This window comes from Schistocerca piceifrons, chromosome 2, assembly GCF_021461385.2.
Source record: "Schistocerca piceifrons isolate TAMUIC-IGC-003096 chromosome 2, iqSchPice1.1, whole genome shotgun sequence".
NCBI lineage: Eukaryota > Metazoa > Arthropoda > Insecta > Orthoptera > Acrididae > Schistocerca > Schistocerca piceifrons.
Genome location: NC_060139.1, coordinates 59,158,667 through 59,179,853, shown reverse-complemented (window position 1 = coordinate 59,179,853; position 21,187 = coordinate 59,158,667). Strand labels below are relative to the sequence as shown.

General features: G+C 41.4%; 1 protein-coding gene across 1 annotated transcript in view; it reads left to right on the top strand.

The window, feature by feature from the left end:
* LOC124775147 (potassium/sodium hyperpolarization-activated cyclic nucleotide-gated channel 1) overlaps positions 1 to 21,187 on the top strand; it is a 1,234,094-nt gene that overhangs the window by 1,149,661 nt on the left and 63,246 nt on the right. The gene's annotated exons all lie outside the window — the stretch shown is intronic.

Here is a 21,187-nt window from a genome sequence, read left to right as displayed (position 1 = left end):
AATGTTACTTTGTTACTAGACCGTCGTATATTTTACTATTCCATATTTAATTCATTAGAACAGACATTTGCTGCGAGCGGGCACTGGTATAAGTCAATGAGGAAAGTTGAAAATTTGTACAGGACCGGGATTAAAACTGGGATCTCCTGGGCCGGCCGCTGTGGCCGAGCTGTTCTAGGCGCTTCAGTCCGGAACCGCGCTGTTCCTACGGTCGCAGGTTCGAATCCTGCCTCAGGCATGGATGTGTGTGATGTCCTTACGTAACTTAGCTTTACTGAGTTCTCAGTCTAGGAGACTGATGACCTCAGATGTTAACTCCCATAGTGCTTAGAGCCATTTGAACCATTTTGCGATCTCCTGTTTTCTAGACAGATGCTTTGACCACTAAGCCATCTGGACATAGAGCTTATTCCAACTCCACAGACGACCCTAGCACGCCCCCCTTCAAACCCAAATTCCCAACTCATCCACACACTACTAATGTAGTGCCCCTTGCTCATTTTCCTCATCACTCGCGACTAGTTTATCCACTAATTAACTACAATTATAAGATTATAAGGCCTCCTACGGTATTTCACATACAAAATAAGTACAAAATGTCCTGTTGTACTATATACTGACAATACTAGATTGGTAGCAACTGCAATCGCAGTTTTTACGAAGTTTTAGTACTCTACGGTTGAAAAAAAGTGCACTACTCTGATGTGTATTGTCTTGGTTCAAATGGCTCTAAGCACTGTGGGACTTAACATCTGAGGTCATCAGTCCCCTAGACTTAGAACTACTTAAACCTAACTAACCAAAGGTCATCACACACACATCCATGCCCGAGGCAGGATTCGAACCTGCGACCGTAGCAGCCGTGTGGTTCTGGACTGAAGCGCCTACAACCGCTCGGCCACAGCGGCTGATTTATTGTCTTGTCGATGACGAAAAATATGAAGCTACAGCTTTATCATATCAGAACAAAATTAATCTTATAATGTCTAAAACTGACGTGGTGAGATTGCGGTCGTGCTAAAACACAGGGAAAATAGCAAACAATCACTGTTAATAATACCATTTAATCTAAAAAAGTAGTGTCGGTAATAGTTTTGAATCGACGGAGTTTTCCTGATTATGGCTGTTCACTTTTGAAATCTCATCTAGCATACGCTGTACAATGAAAAACAATCAAAAAAGCACGTGCAGGGTAAGCTAAATGTAACTGTATTCGTCAAAATCCGTCTGAGGATGAACTCATTGGTTCGAATCGGAAATTGCTTTTAATAAATAGCGCTATTGACAGTGGCTTTTTTGTCAGAATTAAGGTGCAAAAAATTAAGAGTGCGTAGGTCTCTCATTTGTTGTATTACTGTTTCAAAAGCCAGTGTGTTATAATAGCGGAGAAGAAACATCACTCGGTTGCATTGTGGTAACACTGCGTAAAAATTGGCCTACCTATTGCTAGCCATAAAGCCTCCTGTCATTTATTTTGGAGGGGTCTCACTCGGAAGCAATTATAATAGTACCTACTTTATCATCTTGTGCTTTATTTTGTTATCATTCTATTTCAAGATGCGCAAAGTGCATGTATTTCTCAATAGATGTACCTCATGTCTTTCATAGTGCGAGATCACGCTGTCAACATCTGTATCTTTGTTTTAATGTCTACGATGCAACCACTCTCTTTCTCTGACGATGAGAGATTAAAAGATGTTCAAACAGCAGCGGCAGTCGTTGACTCACTTCTTCAAATAAGCCTTTAGGTACTTCACCCAAAATTTAAGGGTGAGGAGGCGAACAAATTAGGTTCGAGAACCAAACAGTCATCGATTACCGTATCTTTTGCCGGAAAAGATAAGAAAGGATGACTCACCGAGTCATATTACTTTTCCTGTAGAGTAATAAAATAGAAAGTAGAAGTTACGACAAGTAGCAGGCTATTCTGACGCAGAACACAACGGCACGTCCTATGAAAGAAACAATGGGCTCTAGCGGGAATTGCTTTTGAATGGAACGAGATTCTAGAAGACATAAAGCACAAGGAAAAATGAACAGACCGGCTAGTGAATTGTGCGCTCGAGTGTTTATTTAACAAACGCTTTGTCTGTATCAGCAGGCTTCGAGGTTAGTTGGATACAGTCTCGATTATCCGTTTTTCAAATAAAATTAAGTATTGAAGCAGTCTTTGCGTTAACCAGGGCGTCACAACTGGCGTACGAACCCCAGACCACTAACGATATGATGCACTAATTTCACAGGTATGTAATATCCTCCAGGCACTGTTGCACTACACTGGGCAGCATTTACGCAATGCGAATGCGTTCTTGAAGGTGACTATAGAAACTGGACCATTGCCACTCGGCTACGTACGTTTAGTAAAATCTCCACAGGCAAGTTGCTCTGTCGTCACTTACCTAGCACGACTATTCCGATAGTTAAAAGTTCTACAATTCGTCCCACTTGGTCAACTCTATGCAAGGAAGTACGAGAGCAGTGTTAATAAAAAAGCAGAGGTATTTGCAGAATAATTAGTCACTATATGTTTAAACAACCATTATCTACAAAGTGAAATGTAGATCAAAAAGATTTATTTTACCAAAACGCTTGTATGGAAAAGTCTGCATAGATGCAGATATTCGCGGATAGCCGAATTAATACAAAACGCCGACGCCCCTTCTAATATCCGCGGATGTATCTGAGAATGTTATCCATAATTATTCGTTGTGTGGTTAAAATTTAAAAGATAGTGGGAATATGATATTCGTCTATTTACATTACACGTGATCGATAGCAATAGTTATTAATGTTTTAAGCTACTGCTGATACGTATTCGGGTAGACTGACACTATGATGAACGGTATAAAATTAGCGGATCTCTCAAGAATTCCCGTAAATATAAGTACAAGTACGTATTGCAGCGTTCATTAAATCGAAGAGTAAAGTACGTTAATATGGTTTAAATTAGAAGGATACATTTGACCAACTACATATATTAAAAATATTTGAGTCCGCAAAATGTGACGTCAACGGCTAACTTTTACTTGGCTTACCAATATTCCGGAAATGCACAGAAAAATTATCAGAATCGGTTTCATTATTTAGGAGAGGAAACTGTAACTTACGGAACCTGCATTTTACAAGTATGTGGTCATCACCGAATTCAGTTCTCAGTCGGTGGAATGGAAATTACGAATCATACTCAATCAAGTTAAAAAAAGCTGGCCAAGCGTAAGCCTAACATCAGAGCTCCGGCGTACCGAACCAAATAAAATACTTACTTTTACTTTTAAAGGCTTCTCCATGCTCCAGCAGTTGGACTGTATTCCCACTCGCCAGAATGATTGACGATAACTGCAGTCTTCCTCTCGCAGACCTCTCTTCCTCATCATTCTCATTATTTCCGCTCTCCGTGTTATTCTCGGCCATCCTCTCTTCCTCCCTACCGTGGCGGCCATTCCTGGATGGTTTTGGCTATTGTCCGTGCTCCCTTCGCCGTACGTGGTCATGCCATTGAATATCTCTTGTTCTCAATTCTTTGCACGACTGGTTGTTTCGTATCGATTATCTCCCTAATTTCCTCGTTTCTTCTCCTCTGTGCTCTGGATATCCCGGCTGCCCTCCTTTTTTCATTCACTTCTGTCGCCTGTAATCTACTTCTTTAACGCTCCCCAAGGGTCCATACTTCTGCCCTATATGTTACTACAGTTTCAATTGCTCTTTGCAGAATCCTCTTCTTCGTGTCTTATACCTTCCATCTACTGCCACTACTCAATACATTTATCATAAGCCTACCTCGTTCAAATGATTCGCCCGCATCTCGTGGTCGTGCGGTAGCGTTCTCGCTTCCCACGCCCGGATTCCCGGGTTCGATTCCCGGCGGGGTCAGGGATTTTCTCTGCCTCGTGATGGCTGGGTGTTGTGTGATGTCCTTAGGTTAGTTAGGTTTAAGTAGTTCTAAGTTCTAGGGGACTGATGACCATAGATGTTAAGTCCCATAGTGCTCAGAGCCATTTGAACCATTTTTTTTCAAATGATTCCATTAACTTCTTTGCGATAAACTTGACATCACCTACTTTTCAGTACTTGTAAATCGACAAACAATAACAAGTAGATAGTTAGTACCATACTGGAAGGTAATTCCCTTACCTCCGCACGATTGATTCCACAGCTTCAATATATACTGGATATACACTATCGCAAAAATATTAGTACACTCTTTTAGAGGTTTCCAGTTCACTCAAGATTTATTGATGTAACAATGAATACTGAGTACATGAAATGATTACATTTACAGATCAATAACACAAACGGTTCTGAGGTACCAGGTATCGACCCAAGTTGAAACACCCGTATCAGTACGTGGTATAGTCTCCACAGGCAGCAATGCAGACGCTGACTTTGGCATCCAGTCGATCTTACAGATGGCGAACAATGGCCTGGGATACGTATTCCACGCCTGCCTATTCATGTAGTTCTGTAATGGTTTTTGCTTGGCGCATCGCACGATTCATTTCTAGTCCCATCGTTTCCCACACGTACTGGACTAGAGACAAGTTCGGTGGTCGTGCTGTCCAAAGTAGTAGCTGCACATCTTCCAAAGCACGTTGAGTTTCACAGACAGTGTGCGGGCAAGCGCTATCCCATTGGCGCAATGCATCACATTCCCAGACAGCGTGTGGGCGATTACTATCCCATTGGCGCAATGCATCACATTCCCGCTACAACTATGATTCACAATAAAAGCAGTTTTCCTCTCCCAGACCTCCCTTCCTCATCATTCTCATTATTTACGTTCTCCGTATTATTCTCGGCCATTCTCGCTTATCAGTAAACCATCAGTTTAATAAGTCACAGCTGCAAATATACTAACGCGAATTCTTTACAGACGAATGGAAAAACTGGTAAAAACCGACCTCGGGGAAGATCAGTTTGGATTCAGTACAAATACTGGAACACGTGAGGCGATACTGACCTTCAAATTAAGGAAAGGCAAACCTAAGTGCCTAGCATTTGTACACTTAGGGAAAGCTTTTGACAATGTTGACTGGAACACTCTCTTTCAATTTCTGAAGGTGTCAGGGGTAAAATACAGGGAGCGAAAGGATATTTACAATTTGTACAGAAACCAGATGGCAGTTATAAGAGTATAGGGGCATGAAAGGGAAGCAGTGGTTGGGAAGGGAGTGAGACAGGGTTGTAGCATCTCCCCGATGTTCTTCAATCTGTATATTGAGCAAGCAGTAAAGGAAACAAAAGAAAAATTTGGAGTAGGTACTAAAATCCATGGAGAAGAAATAAAAACTTTGAGGTTCGCCGATGACATTGTAACTCTGTGAGAGACAGCAAAGGACTTGAAAGAGCAGTTGAACGGAATGGATAGTGTCTTGAAGGGAGGATATAAGATGAACACCAACAAAAGCAAAACGAGGATATTGGAATGCAGTCGAAATAAGTCGGGTGATGCTGAGAGAATTATATTAGGAAATGATACACTTAAAGTAGTAAAGGAGTTTTGCTATTTGGGGAGCAAAAACACTGATGATGGTCGAAGTAGAGAGGATATGAAATGTAGACTGGCAATGCCAAGGAAAGCGTTTCTGAAGAAGAGAAATTTGTTAACATCGAGTATAGATTTAAGTGTCAGGAAGTCTTTTCTGAAAGTATTTGTATGGAGTGTAGCCATGTATGGAAGTGAAACATGGACGATAAATAGTTTGGTCAAGAAGAGAATAGAAGCTTTGGAAATGTGATACTACAGAAGAATGCGGAAGATTAGATCGGTGGATCACATAACTAATGAGGATGTATTGAATAGAATTGGGGAGAAGAGGAGTTTGTGGCACAACTTGGCAGGAAGAAGGGATCGGTTGGTAGGACATGTTCTGCGGCATCAAGGGATCACCAATTCAGTATTGGAGGGCAGCGTGGAGGGTAAAAATCGTAGAGGGAGACCAAGAGATGAATACACGAAGCAGATTCAGAAGTATGCAGGTTGCAGTAGGTACTGAGGGATGAAGAAGCTTGCACAGGATAGAGTAGCATGGAGAGCTGCATCAAACCAGTCTCAGGACTGAAGACCACGACTACAACAACCCGCTGCAAAAACTGAGAAAGAAATAGTCTGACAACATTCTATATTTATCGAGTACTGGTTAGCGTTCGCTCTGGGAACACCAAAGGTGAACGAGTGTTTTAATTTGTCGTACCCCGACCCATAGGGCCTGCGATGCGACCACAGTGTCTTGGACGAATGCACTTTATGAGACAAAGCTCAGAAGGTAACCGTAGTATGCGTAAGCAATCATGACTTGCGTGCAGGCAAAATCTGCTTTCGTCGCTGAAGACCACGGCGATACTCTGACGGCACCAGCGCAGCCGTGCTCGCCGATGCTGTGGCGTGAGTGGAAGATGGGCCAGAGGTGTGCATGCCCGTATTCTCACTGCCAGTAACCGGTTCGTGTTGACACGTCTGAGCACACAAGGCCTCTTATGTTTACTGTAGTAGCTGTACGATCTGCCACTGCTGCCCTTACCATGCGACAATCTTGGCGGGCACCTGTGCTGGGTGGACGCCAAGAACATCGTCTACTGATGTGGTAATGTTCAAGTGGCCACTGTTACCAGCATCGTTGTACAACTGACTGCGTACGTCCAACTTGTGTGGCAATTCTCCGAAAGAACCATCCTGCCACACTGAAGGCTACAATCTTATCTCTTTCAAACTCGCTCCGTTGACTGTAAGAATCACAAATTCCTCTCTGTGGCATGGTTGACTGCTCGCTTCACACAGCTGCACCACACTGAGCCTTCTGGGTTTGAGCATTCCCTATTAAAGGGTAGACACAGCTGGTAACAGTGCCACTACGCTATTTGTTGGCGGACGACGTTGAATCCATTTGCAGTACATCTACTATCCTCCACATGACATATGCCGTCATCAGATCAAAATCGATGTCTTTCCAGTTGTACATTTTTTTTCCGGCGTTGTATATTTTTAACAGAGTCGCCGACTTCTCCAGTCGTCTAAGTTCCTTCGATGTTTGGAATAGTTCACCCAAGTTTCTCCCTACTTCAACTACTGTGTATGCCTGCTCATCTTTTTATTTAAATTCTCTTTATATATATATATATATATATATATATATATATATATATATATATATATATATATATATATATATATATATATATCAACGGTTGTCGTAAGATGACTATTGGGAATTTCGTAAGCTAGACTGGATACCTGGTGAAACAGTTGCTCAGTAATGCAAGGTTAACTTCCCCAGATAGCTCACAGCTTTTAACCCGCTTTTATTGTTTTGAATATTAGCACCACTTACAGAACAACTTAATGCATCAACATTACAACCTACACACATACGTTTGAATAACGCTAAGCTGAAGTAGGCTAGATACAAAAATGCCTAGCCAGTATAAAGTAGCGAGCAGGAAACATGCTTTTCTATTCAGTTATCCTGCAAAAAGTGCCAGTATCATCTGAATGAAAAAGAAATAACATGATTAATAACAACTACTGTTTCTTATCAGCTGCGTTATTTATTCTGCGATCAATTTCAGAATCTTAAGATTCGTTCTTCAGGGACCTATCAAACACGCCCTGAGTAGCTGTAATCCAAAAGTTCCAGTTCTCTTAAGAAACCATAAGAGAAGGGAACTTCCGAGGATTTTGTATGTACCAGGTTCGCCCCCATGTTTTATAGTAACTAGTATATACCTCGATCCCACTTAGACTATAAATATTACCTGCCTACATGAGCGCAACCATTAGAGTGCAGACAGTTATAGACTTCCCTGGTTTTCTAAATCACTACGTCATACAACGGGATGGTTCCTATGAGAATGACACTTCCGACTTAATTCCATATCCTTGCCTCAATCGGTTGTGTCGACTCCAGCCGTCAGACTAAGCAAACACAATGCAGCTTTATCTCGAAAACTATATGTATCCCTCTGAGTGCGCTACTGCAAAAATCACAGCCATAAGCTAATAAGACATTTTTTAACACTGGTAACAAAAACAATGATAGCATGCTTCTCAATTTTCCATTCCGATATATCTTAAAATTGGCGAAGCAATTACTTTCGAAGTTCCCCTGTACGAGGACTTATAGCTGGCCATGCTTTTAATGGGTTCTACAAGGAGGCCTAGCACCTAATATAAATGCAAATTTCAACAAAAGAGGAAGAGGTAAATTTCATCTGTCGTTATTAGCATTCTATTGTCGACAGCGCCCATTCTGAGTTCGATTCTTGCTGCCTCGCTAACAGCTGCCGACATGAGATTCAGAACGCCGCTACGGCTGCAAACTGCTCTACGTCTTAAGCCTCTCAAAACTCCACTCTCTCGGGCGTAAGGATCATTATGTGTCTGGCTTACGTTACTGACAACAGGCCGTACATTATACTCTAAAATAAAAAGCAATCTTATGTTGACTGATGTGAAGCAAACAGTTCATAACTCGCCCAGTGAACCACGGTATAGGTTTGCTTTTTACCAATAGCTATCGAGACATATAAAGAAAAATATAAAGTGGACCCCTGTTTGCAACTTTTATCGATTTTTAAATACATTTTGTGTTACTTTTCTTGGGATCGTTACTTCATCTACTAATGCTAGGTGTTTAGGATCATGACTAGTCGCACTTACGAAGCAGTCGATCTAGGACTTTGTATATTCTAACAAATAAAAATACATTTACAGGTATTCCCTGAATGCCACGTTAGGGTGTGTGGTGGAGGATTCTTCGTGTATCACCATCCACCCCCATCCCCTCAAAAAAAAGCCTATTCCACTCGCGAAAGCTGTGGGCCTCCATATGAGGTCCGATTTCTCTGATTTTATCGTCGAAATTATTATACAGTCTAAATAGGGAAAGGAACAATGATGCTTGACTCTTCTTCGAACGGGTGTCTCAGAATGTTAAATATGGAACTCTCACACCACCTATCTGACAGCGTCTGGGAATAAAGTTGAGAATCATCTTCCCTACATAAAGGTGATTACTAAACGATCCGGGGAGTGTGTTATGTTTCTTTCGATCTTCTTTAGTTCGTCTGTTAATGCTAGGAGTTAAGGGCCCCGACTCGCAGAATTTTTGTTGTATTTATTAGGACCTTCATATTTCGCATATTAATGATAGACATTAAGAAGCAGTCGAACTAGAATTTTGTAGGCTATGACCTCCGTCAGTGCCTTACATTTCCTTAGGCTTCTTATAATGAATATCATTGTGGAATCTACATATCTCTAACTAATTTCAAATTAGTCGTACTACTTTTCGTGTTGACGATCCCAAACCGTTGAGTACCACTTCCGAATAGGTCGAACTAGGGTTTAGCAAGGTATTGCCTCCGTTGTTGCTTTACATTTCTGTACGATTCTTCTACTGAATATTAATTTGGCATTTGCCTTTCCTGTCACTGGCAAAGAGTAACAAGCTACTCGTATAGTTTAAGGCGCAGCCTGCTAGCGTACGACAGAGGGATGTGAGCCAGACCCACAGACACAATTTACATGCTGAGCACAATGGTGTGATTCTTAGGAAGTTTTCCCAGTTTCCCACCTAGTTTAGGCAAAACTGTGCCGACGTATCCATCCAAAAAGAAAAAGAAAGAAAGGGAGAGAGAGAGAGAGAGAGAGAGAGAGAGTGAGAGAGAGAGAGAGAGAGAAAGGGAGAGAGCACGCAGAGGTCACACGACTACCAGCTAACCAACTCAGAAAATACAAAACGATCACAAATATTTTGATACACGTCCACCAGCACATTTTAACTGCTCGTCCAACGTCACTCACCGAACGATACTGCACAGCTTCGGCAGCTCCCCTGGCCTAGCGGTAAGCTAAAAAATACGAAACACTTTTCACGCTGCCACCAGCATATCCCTCCATCAATGCTTGGGAAACATCCTGCACAGTACTGATGGTGTTACCGATGTGCACTGTAAGGCCAAGGTGACACCACCAGTAATGTACAGATGGTGGAAAGTCATTCCCCTTTCAAATGGATAAGTATACAGGGAGTTTCAGTACTCCTATAACAGGCTTTTAGGGGTTTTAGAGGGAACATAGAGATAAAGTGTTCATCAGGAACCCACGTCTTTGACAAAGCCGTCTGGACGTAAAATAGATCTGGAGATTGGATCACTATCGAATCTTGGTACGCTTCATGGGACGCACACAGCTGAGATAATGGGTTTTTACCACTGTGCTCTACAGGAGCCCACAATTTGGGCAATGTTTAGGGAACTTGCCGTCGTGTTCTCTTCTGCGTGACGAACGACGACCTCTTCATAGTCGAGAGTGTGGTTAGTTAGTTATTTAGTTACATGTTTCGTAGATCAACTGGACGATTTTTTATCATAAATATGTGGACTGAGTCAGTATATATATATATATATATATATATATATATATATATATATATATATATATATATATATATATATATACAGGGTGTTTCAAAAATGACCGGTATATTTGAAACGGTAATAAAAACTAAACGAGCAGCGATAGAAATACACCGTTTGTTGCAATATGCTTGGGACAACAGTACATTTTCAGGCGGACAAACTTTCGAAATTACAGTAGTTACAATTTTCAACAACAGATGGCGCTGCAAGTGATGTGAAAGATATAGAAGACAATGCAGTCTGTGGGTGCGCCATTCTGTACGTCGTCTTTCTGCTGTAAGCGTGTGCTGTTCACAACATGCAAGTGTGCTGTGGACAACATGGTTTATTCCTTAGAACAGAGGATTTTTCTGGTGTTGGAATTCCACCGCCTAGAACACAGTGACACAGTGTTGTTGCAACAAGACGAAGTTTTCAACGGAGGTTTAATGTAACCAAATGACCGAAAAGCGATACAATAAAGGATCTGTTTGAAAAATTTCAACGGACTGGGAACGTGACGGATGAACGTGCTGGAAAGGTAGGGCGACCGCGTACGGCAACCACAGAGGGCAACGCGCAGCTAGTGCAGCAGGTGATCCAACAGTGGCCTCGGGTTTCTGTTCGCTGTGTTGCAGCTGTGGTCCAAATGATGCCAACGTCCACGTATCGTCTCATGCGCCAGAGTTTACACCTCTATCCATACAAAATTCAAACGCGGCAACCCCTCAGCGCCGCTACCATTGCTGCACGAGAGACATTCGCTAACGATATAGTGCACAGGATTGATGACGGCGATATGCATGTGGGCAGCATTTGGTTTACTGACGAAGCTTATTTTTACCTGGACGGCTTCGTCAATAAACAGAACTGGCGCATATGGGGAACCGAAAAGCCCCATGTTGCAGTCCCATCGTCCCCGCATCCTCAAAAAGTACTGGTCTGGGCCGCCATTTCTTCCAAAGGAATCATTGGCCCATTTTTCAGATCCGAAACGATTACTGCATCACGCTATCTGGACATTCTTCGTGAATTTGTGGCGGTACAAACTGCCTTAGACGACACTGCAAACACCTCGTGGTTTATGCAAGATGGCGCCCGGCCACATCGCACGGCCGACGTCTTTAATTTCCTGAATGAATATTTCGATGATCGTGTGATTGCTTTGGGCTATCTGAAACATACAGGAGGCGGCGTGGATTGGCCTCCCTATTCGCCAGACATGAACCCCTGCGACTTCTTTCTGTGGGGACACTTGAAAGACCAGGTGTACCGCCAGAATCCAGAATCAATTGAACAGCTGAAGCAGTACATCTCATCTGCATGTGAAGCCATTCCGCCAGACACGTTGTCAAAGGTTTCGGGTAATTTCATTCAGAGACTATGCCATATTATTGCTACGCATGGTGGATATGTGGAAAATATCGTACTATAGAGTTTCCCAGACCGTAGCGCCATCTGTTGTTGAAAATTGTAACTACTGTAATTTCGAAAGTTTGTCTGCCTGAAAATGTACTGTTGTCCCAAGCATATTGCAACAAACGGTGTATTTCTATCGCTGCTCGTTTAGTTTTTATTGCTGTTTCAAATATACCAGTCATTTTTGAAACACCCTGTATATATATATATATATATATATATATATATAAATGAACACATTCATTTTTGCAATTACCCATGCAGCTACAGTTGAAAACAAGTTTTTAAGTAGAAATTCGTCCATGGAATAGAAGGAATTGCCCAGGAGAAATCATTTTAGGTTAGATTTCAAACCTGCTTTGTTAGCTGTCAGACATTTTATGCTATTAGGCAAATAATAAAAAATCCTTTGTTGCTGCGTATTGAATGCCTTTCTCAGCCATTGGCTGCTTTAGTCATGGGTAACACAGGTATTCTTTTCCTTTAGTCCTTTAGGCATGGACATCACAGTTATCCTTCAATTGTGATGGATTATTTACGATGTACTTCATTAGCGATTATATGTACCTTGACGGTTCAGTTTAAATGCCTAACTCCCTGAAAAGGTACTTACACGACGGTTGTGGTTCAGCACCACATATTATTGTTGCTGGTCACTTTTGTGCACTCAGTAATTTCTTTCTAAGTGTTAAGTTACTCCAGAAAATTATTCAATAAGCCAATATTGAGTAAAACATGCAAAATATGTCACAAGGTTGATTCGTCTGCTACCAAGACTAGCAGTTATATGAAGAGCAAAACAGGTTGATCTTAATATTGTTCGAGGAGCTCACTATGTGCCTTTTCCAGTTCAAGTCTTTAACAACATGCAGACCCAAAAATATGGAGCGTTCTCTCCTATTTACTGTCTCCTGTGCACGTGCTACATCAGGTGTTGGTATGATTCTTGTAGAGAAATGAATACAGTGTGTTTGCTCAAAATTTATGGAGATTCCATTTTCACAAAAACTAAAATTTTTGAACAAAATCATTATCAATCTCTTCTGTGGCCTTCTCTCTAAAAAGATTTGTTGTGACACTAGTACTGTCTGCATAGTGTACCAATTTTCTTCGTTGAATGTGCAGTGAATGGTCATTAATATGTACATAGGAATAGATACAAAATTGAACGGTATGGGAAACCGTTTGAGATTTCTCCCTACTCATTAAAATTTTCTGTCCTGCCAACATTGTTTCAATTATTTGGCACAATGTTTTGCATTCTGTTTTTTAAGTATGATTCAAACCAGTTGCGTATAAAGCCATCACTTCCATAAAACGTGAGTATCTCTATGTGTGTAATATCAACTACACAATCATATACTTGGAAAGATCACAAAACAACCAACTTCGATACTATGAGCGAATGTAAAGATAGCATTTTCAGTCGAACAACCCATCTGGAATCTAAACTGAGATATGCTAAACATATTGTTTCTTGTTATATCTGAGATTAGTCTTAAGTACTTTTTTGAATATTTGGAAAAAGAAGTCACTAAGGAGATTGGACGATAATTATTTAAGTATTCTTGACATCATTCTTATGAGGGTGTTCCACAGTTTGTGAAAACATTCCCTATGACATTGCTGCATTATATATCACTGAGGAGATAACTTATTATGTTATAAAAACGATTCAGTATTCGATTTAGAATTCCATCTCACCATATGAGCTTTAGTTTTTTTTATGTTTTCCTAAATTCATTAATTTCAGTTAATGCTGTTGGTGCTCCTTCTAATTGCTTACAGTTTTGTGGAATGACATTTTTAATATATTCTCTTGTTTCTTGAACTGAATTTTTGCTGTCCAATTTAGAAAGACAGTATTCAAACTACTAGCAGCTTGTAAATTATCAGTCAGAACGTTGTCATTTAGTTTCGTTTTATGGCGTCTTGTACAATAGCAAAACTGCAGTTATAAATGACTACACAAGGCGGGAAAAGACCCGGTGACCACTTGTTGCCATCCAGCCATCCAGAGGCTATAACAGTTACACCACATGCAGCAAGACATACACACTGACTTAAGCTACTCAACAATGTACTTTGTATATTTTTATTTTACTATCAGAATAGTAGGCGAAATATGAAAATCTTCAGCGACTTCAGTAACACCGAAGACAAAATAATAGATTGTACAATACGCTTGTCGCCAGTGTGCATTTGAGAGCAAATGTTACTGCTTTCTTTTGATAGGTTATAATTTTACTTGTCTTATGTACACTGACCTTTCAGCACATGCCAAATAAATACACTGACAGCATTCCAATTAAGTTAATAAATTTCCAGTTTATTTTCTCAGCGTTACCAGAATGTATAAAACAAAGAAATATACGTACAAACGAATACAAGTCTATTGGTAAATTTTTCATTGAAATTTCTTTAGGGTAATTTGTTTGGTAAAAATTTCAGTTTTTTCAAATTTATAAAAAATTTTTAATTGTCTGCACCAGTGGTCGTCAGACATATTTGCCCAAGAGCCAATACTGACATCGTCGGCAGCACCTCGAGCCGCATATTCACCAGTCTCAATATTAGCGGGTAACTTACAAAAATTATTATGTTATGAACACCCATAAGACTAACTATAGTAAGTCACCTGTCTTTTCCATATGGAGAGCCTCTTCGAAATGACGACCCAATCCTGGGATCGACAATCACTCATTTCATGACACATATACTGATTTCATATTCATCTTTCTATTCTGTGTCATGTAGCTAATCCGTTGTAAACATAATTTCCTTATGTTTTTGTCAAACATGCTTCCCATTAGATCATTCAAAACAACGTCCTTTAAGCGGAAGTATAGCGCCGGTGAGATATAAACAGATGGGAGGGATCGTTTGGCTGTAGAATGCAGAAGATACTTTTTATAATGTTGTCTTTTCTTCCTGACTACTCATGGAAAAATTGAATTTTACAGACATCTCTTGCAGGTAATTTGATGTCCTTTCACTTGGTGTAGGAGTCTGATTGATAACAGGTATATTTTCCAAATTGTAGGAAGTGGAAATACGCATTTTTGGCGTTTTTGCAGAAGGGGAAAAAGGTCGTTGCTTTTAGCGCACTCTAGCGCCGAAACTCCTCATAATAAATTGCAACCTGATTAGTGAATTTTATACTAAATTCTACCTACTTTAATTGTGTACGTCGTTGTCATGTCCTAAGAATCCATAGTTTTCGATGCACGGTATAAACAAAATACAGACAATAGTGCGAAAATTTTGAGAGTTTTTGCTAAAAGCCAGCAAACATGGAATTGGGATGCATCCCAAAAAAAAAATATGGGACCGTTGAGAAAAAAAACGAATGTAATTTTGTTCCGGGAATATCACCATTTTTCTGGGCTAGTAGTATTACTATAAATTACAGCAGAGGAAGAACTGCAAGACGCACATATAAACGTACTGACATACAACAGAAAAGCTGGTAACTACTTTAGGTTGTTCACAAATCATCCTCAAATCAGTCATGCTAAAGACATAATGTCAACAAGTACAATGAGGCTGGGCCGTATGATCTGTATATCTTGGTATATTCTCATACAAGAAGCAACCTCAATAAATACAGGCTACAACAATAGGACGAAAAGGGGTGATTCTAAACCATTTTCACTAAAATAACGCTTGAGGGTGGCGTGGTTTCGAATCACCTTTTACCGAAGTTGCCAGTTATATGAGAATGTACCAAGATATAAAGACGATGCGATCTAGTCTCACTGTATGCGTTAATGCAATTTCTTTCAAATGGTTCAAATGGCTCTGAGCACTACGGGACTTAACTGTTGTGGTCATCAGTCCCATAGAACTTAGAACTACTTAAACCTAACTAACCTACAGACATCACACACATCCATTCCCGAGGAAGGATTCGAACCTGTGACCGCAGCGGTCGTGCGGTTCCAGACTGTAGCGTCTAGAGTCGCTCGGCCTGCCCCCGGCCGGCACAATTTCTATACCGGACTGATCTGAGAATGGTTTACGAATAACCAAATCTATTTTTCAAATTTAATCTTGTTTATTGTTTTGCTATCTAGACAGTTAAAAACTTCTGCATAAATTAAAAAAAAATTTAATACTTACGACAGTTGTTTTCACTTTCCTCATAATGTCAAGTCTTACTAATTTCAGGATGTTTTAATACATAAGTGAAAAGTTTTATTTTTTCTAATTTATTTAATAGACTCGTTTTCAAATGGTGTTATGTTTCGTATTTGCTTGTAAGCGTTATTTTTCAAACCAGTGGTTCACACCATAAGGCATCAAACAGGTATACAAAATACCTATTAAGCAAATATACTGCTGAGTAAATTAACTTTTTTTTCCTCTGTACGTGCTACGAAGGTATTATCTGGAATTTCAGACGGTTTGTGTTGTTACACTTATTATCTGAAAACTCGATGCTGAACGAGTCTTCTCATTAACAGCATAACTAGTACACCCTTTATCCTTTTACACGAGCTTACTGGTTTCGATCTACAAATTTTATCGTACGCGCTTCACTCTAATACCAAATTAATTATTATTTGTAGGTGTGTAGGGCTCCGTGGCCATAATCAGTTAACGCAGCAGTATGCAGAATGTGGAAACGCGGCACGCTGTAAAACAGCTGGTGCTGTATGTATGCATGTATCACACTAGCGTTGGAGCCACAGTCGGAATGTGCTTCCTCTGGCTCTACTAACGGAGAAACTGGTTATTTTACGTTCCACAGCTAAAATCTTTTATTACACCGGAATTTGAAATTGACCGCAGAACGAACATTTCGCGTAAAGACCATGAAGAAAATATAAGAAAAATTTGTGTTCTTACGGAGTCATGTAGGCAGTAGTTATTCCCTCGCTCTGTTTGTGAGTGGAGGAGGAAAGGAAACGACTAGTAATAGTACAAGGCACCCTCCACCAGGCACCGTATGGTGGCTTGCGAAGTGTGTATACAGATGTAGAAGTTGTTGTTATTGTTGTTGTTGTGGCCTTCAGTCCTGAGACTGGTTTGATGCAGCTCTCCATGCTACTCTATCCTGTGCAAGCTGCTTCATCTCCCAGTACATACTGCAGCCTACATCCTTCTGAATCTGCTTAGTGAATTCATCTCTTGGTCTCCCTCTACGATTTTTACCCTCCACGCTGCCCTCCAATACTAAACTGGTGATCCCTTGATGCCTCAGAACATGTCCTACCAAACGATCCCATCTTCTAGTTAAGTTGTGCCACAAACTCCTCTTCTCCCCAATACTATTCAATATCTCCTCATTAGTTATGTGATCCACCGATCTAATCTTCCGCATTCTTCTGTAGCACCACATTTCGAAAGCTTCTATTCTCTTCTTGACCAAACTATTTATCGTCCATGTTTCACTTCCATACATGGCTACACTCCATACAAATACTTTCAGAAACGACTTCTTGACACTTAAATCTGTACTCGATGTTAACAAATTCCTCTTCTTCAGAAACGCTTTCCTTGCCATTGCCAGTCTACATTTTATATCCTCTCTACTTCGACCATCATCAGTTATTATGCTCCCCAAATAGCAAAACTCCATTACTACTTTCAGTGTCTCATTTCCTAATCTAATTCCCTCAGCATCACCCGAGTTAACTCGACTGCATTCCATTATCCTCGTTTCCCTTTTGTTAATGTCCATCTTATGTCCTCCTTTCAAGACACTGTCCATTCCGTTCAACTGCTCTTCCAAGTTCTTTGCTGTCTCTGACAGAATTACAATGTCATCGGCGAACCTTAAAGTTTTTATTTCTTCTCCATGGATTTTAATACCTACTCCGAATTTGTCTTTTGTTTCCCTTACTGCTTGCTCAATATACAGATTGAATAACATCGGGGAGAGACTACACCCCTGTCTCACTCCCTTCCCAACCACTCCTTCTCTTTCATGTCCCTCGACTCTTATAACTACCATCTGGTTTCTGTACAAATTGTAAATATCCTATCGCTCCCTGTATTTTACCCCTGCCACCTTCAGAATTTGAAAGAGAGTATTCCAGTCAGCATTGTCAAAAGCTTTCTCCAAGTCTACAAATGCTAGAAAGTTCGATGTAGAAGTAGACAAAGTTAATAAAGCCCTTTATTTCCCATTTCAATTCAGTAATTCTACATTATTTACTCTCTCTACCGATCTAACCTTCAGTATACTTCCGTAGCAACACATTCAACAAGCTTTATTTTCTCCGTGTCTACAAATTTTGTCACCACTTTTCACGTACATACAATGCTACTCTCTAAACAATCACTTATGTAAAGGAATTTTTAATCCTTAAGTTCGTAGCACGCCTTCTCAATCTAGTTCACTAGGCTGCTGTGATGGTCGATTTTTCCAGTCTTCACTTCCTTTCACGCTGCGTTTTACATTTTTAGTAGTGTTTCCATACAAAATTCTCCTCTTCGCCATTTTCACCTACTGTTTTCCAGGCTAGCAGCATTTTCGAATCTCACAATAAATTTGCAGCCATGCCAAGACTAGAAGATGAACCACCTCAACAGCCGTATGACAAATATCCAGAAAGCATACCGTCCGAAATTCCAGTTAATACCGACCGTTCTTTATGTATTTTAATCCACTACAAATTAATTCACAAGTCCCCTGCCACCACATCCTCTCAGAGATGCAGCTCCTTTGGATAAATGGATCGATGACTACACTGTTTGGTGCTAAAATGCATGACCAACTCCATCTGTAGACTACGGTGGGTTCAAACTACTCTTACTGAAGCTGGCGGAATTTATGAAAACCTGATTCGGGTTCATTCATACATGTGAGTGCTATTAATTACAGCAGGACATATTGTTTTATAAGCTACAGGAGGTGTTGTGAGATTAGGTATAATACGAATATTCGCAAAGTAAGGTCCCATACATCGCGAGTGGAAACGATAGAGGAAAACCGATGAAGCTTTGCACAGATGTGTTTGGCAGTGTCTGTAGTATGCCTGTCGATTGCGACACGTTGCTCTTTACAGTTCTGACCACAGGGTGAGCACATAAATATGCCTACAATATGGTGTCTTCCACCAAGTACAGTTGCCCAAGTTGTAGGGCAAAGCAGGCGCTAGTGGGTTTTGTTAGCATAGGTTGCCTACATCAGGGGCATGTATGCATTCAGGGGCAAACTTATTGTTCTCCTTTGATTGTTCTGTTAAGTAGTTTTCCATGTCACCCCATTTCCTTTTGATAAAGAGACACTAGTCCTATTGTCTGCCCACCCCCTCCCCCTCCCCAACCCCCCCTCCCCCCCTCGCTGCTACAGGTACACTTTCAGGTCTGCATTATTCGAATAGGCCCCATCCCACTCTTACCAATTTGATTGATAACTTAATTAACTTGATCAATTAATTAACCTCTCACCCATTTGTAAACCCCTCCTTCCCCCCCCCCCCCCCAGAAAATGGTGGTAAGTTCAACTTCCATCAGAACAATGCAACACACCACAGCTAACTCTACTAACCTAAGAAAGTGGTGGGAAAGAAAGGGCAGTTGGGCTACCTCCACTAAACTAAATCATCCAACTGCCACCTGGTCCTAGGACATGGTGGGAAGAGGACTCGACCTGACTTAGATTAGTGGAGGTAGCCCAAGTGCCCTTTCTTTCCCACCACTTTGTTAGGTTAGCAGAGGTAGCTGTGGTGTGTTGCACTGTACTTATGGAATTCTGGAATTCAACTTACCACCATTTTCGAGGGGTGGGGGGGGGGAGAGGAGGGGGTTTACCAGTGTGTGAGAGTTTAATTAATTGATCAATTTAATTAAGTAGTCAATCAAATCGATAAGAGTGAGATGGGGCCTATTCTATTAAGTCAGACCTGAAAGTGTAGCTGTAGCAGCGAAGGGGGGGAGGGGGGTTGGGGGAGGGGGACAATAGGATAAGTGCCTGTCTATCAGAAAGCAATGGGGTGACATGGAAAACTACTTAACAGAACAATAGATTAAGTACCTGTCAATCAAAGGAGTACAATAGGCTTGCCCCTGAGTGCATACTTGCCCCTCATGTAGACAGCCTGCACTAACAAAATGCACTGGCACCTGCTTTGCCCTACTAATTGCCCATTGTGATGATTCGCCGGATTTCATACAACCCCACCAAACGTATCTGTCATGCATTTCCTTCTTCATGACAATCCCCAGCAGCACACTGCAGGACCAAAGAGGATGTACTCAGCGTTTTCTATAGGAATTTTTGACCACACTCCATATAGCCCAGACTTGTCTTCCTCTGACGTTCGTCTCTGCTCAGATGAACCGCTGTCTATGAAGACAACGTTTTGGCATAAACAGCAAAGTACCGGCATAGAGAAGTAGTGGAAAGCACAGACAGCTGCCTGGTATGACAAGAATATTGGAATGTTGGTACAACATTACGTTACATGACTAAGTCGGAGCGGAGATTATATAGAGAAGTAGCTCGAAGATGTAGCAAACTGTTTCAAACAAAATATTTTTGAATTTCATTGTGGTTTCCATTTCGCGAGCGATCGCACCTTACTTTCCGAATAGCTCTCGTACATAGAGAGATGCTAATGTGAAATTTAATTTATCCCGTAGTAAATTTGTGTCAATATTTGAAAGTGGCTATCGTAAAAAGTTGACCAGAAAGTCTATTTAAAAAAAAAGTAAGCCATAGATAACTAAGGTAACTAAAGTCCCATGTAAGAGGAAGAGGGAAATTTATATAAAAGCCAGAATAAACCCTTTATACACTCCTGGAAATGGAAAAAGGAACACATTGACACCGGTGTGTCAGACCCACCATACTTGCTCCGGACACTGCGAGAGGGCTGTACAAGCAATGATCACACGCACGGCACAGCGGACACACCAGGAACCGCGGTGTTGGCCGTCGAATGGCGCTAGCTGCGCAGCATTTGTGCACCGCCGCCATCAGTGTCAGCCAGTTTGGCGTGGCATACGAAGCTCCATCGCAGTCTTTAACACTGGTAGCATGCCGCGACAGCGTGGACGTGAACCGTATGTGCAGTTGACGGACTTTGAGCGAGGGCGTATAGTGTGCATGCGGGAGGCCGGGTGGACGTACCGCCGAATTGCTCAACACGTGAGGCGTGAGGTCTCCACAGTACATCGATGTTGTCGCCAGTGGTCGGCGGAAGGTGCACGTGCCCGTCGACCTGGGACCGGACCGCAGCGACGCGCGGATGCACGCCAAGACCGTAGGATCCTACGCAGTGCCGTAGGGGACCGCACCGCCACTTCCCAGCAAATTAGGGACACTGTGGCTCCTGGGCTATCGGCGAGGACCATTCGCAACCGTCTCCATGAAGCTGGGCTACGGTCCCGCACACCGTTAGGCCGTCCTCCACTCACG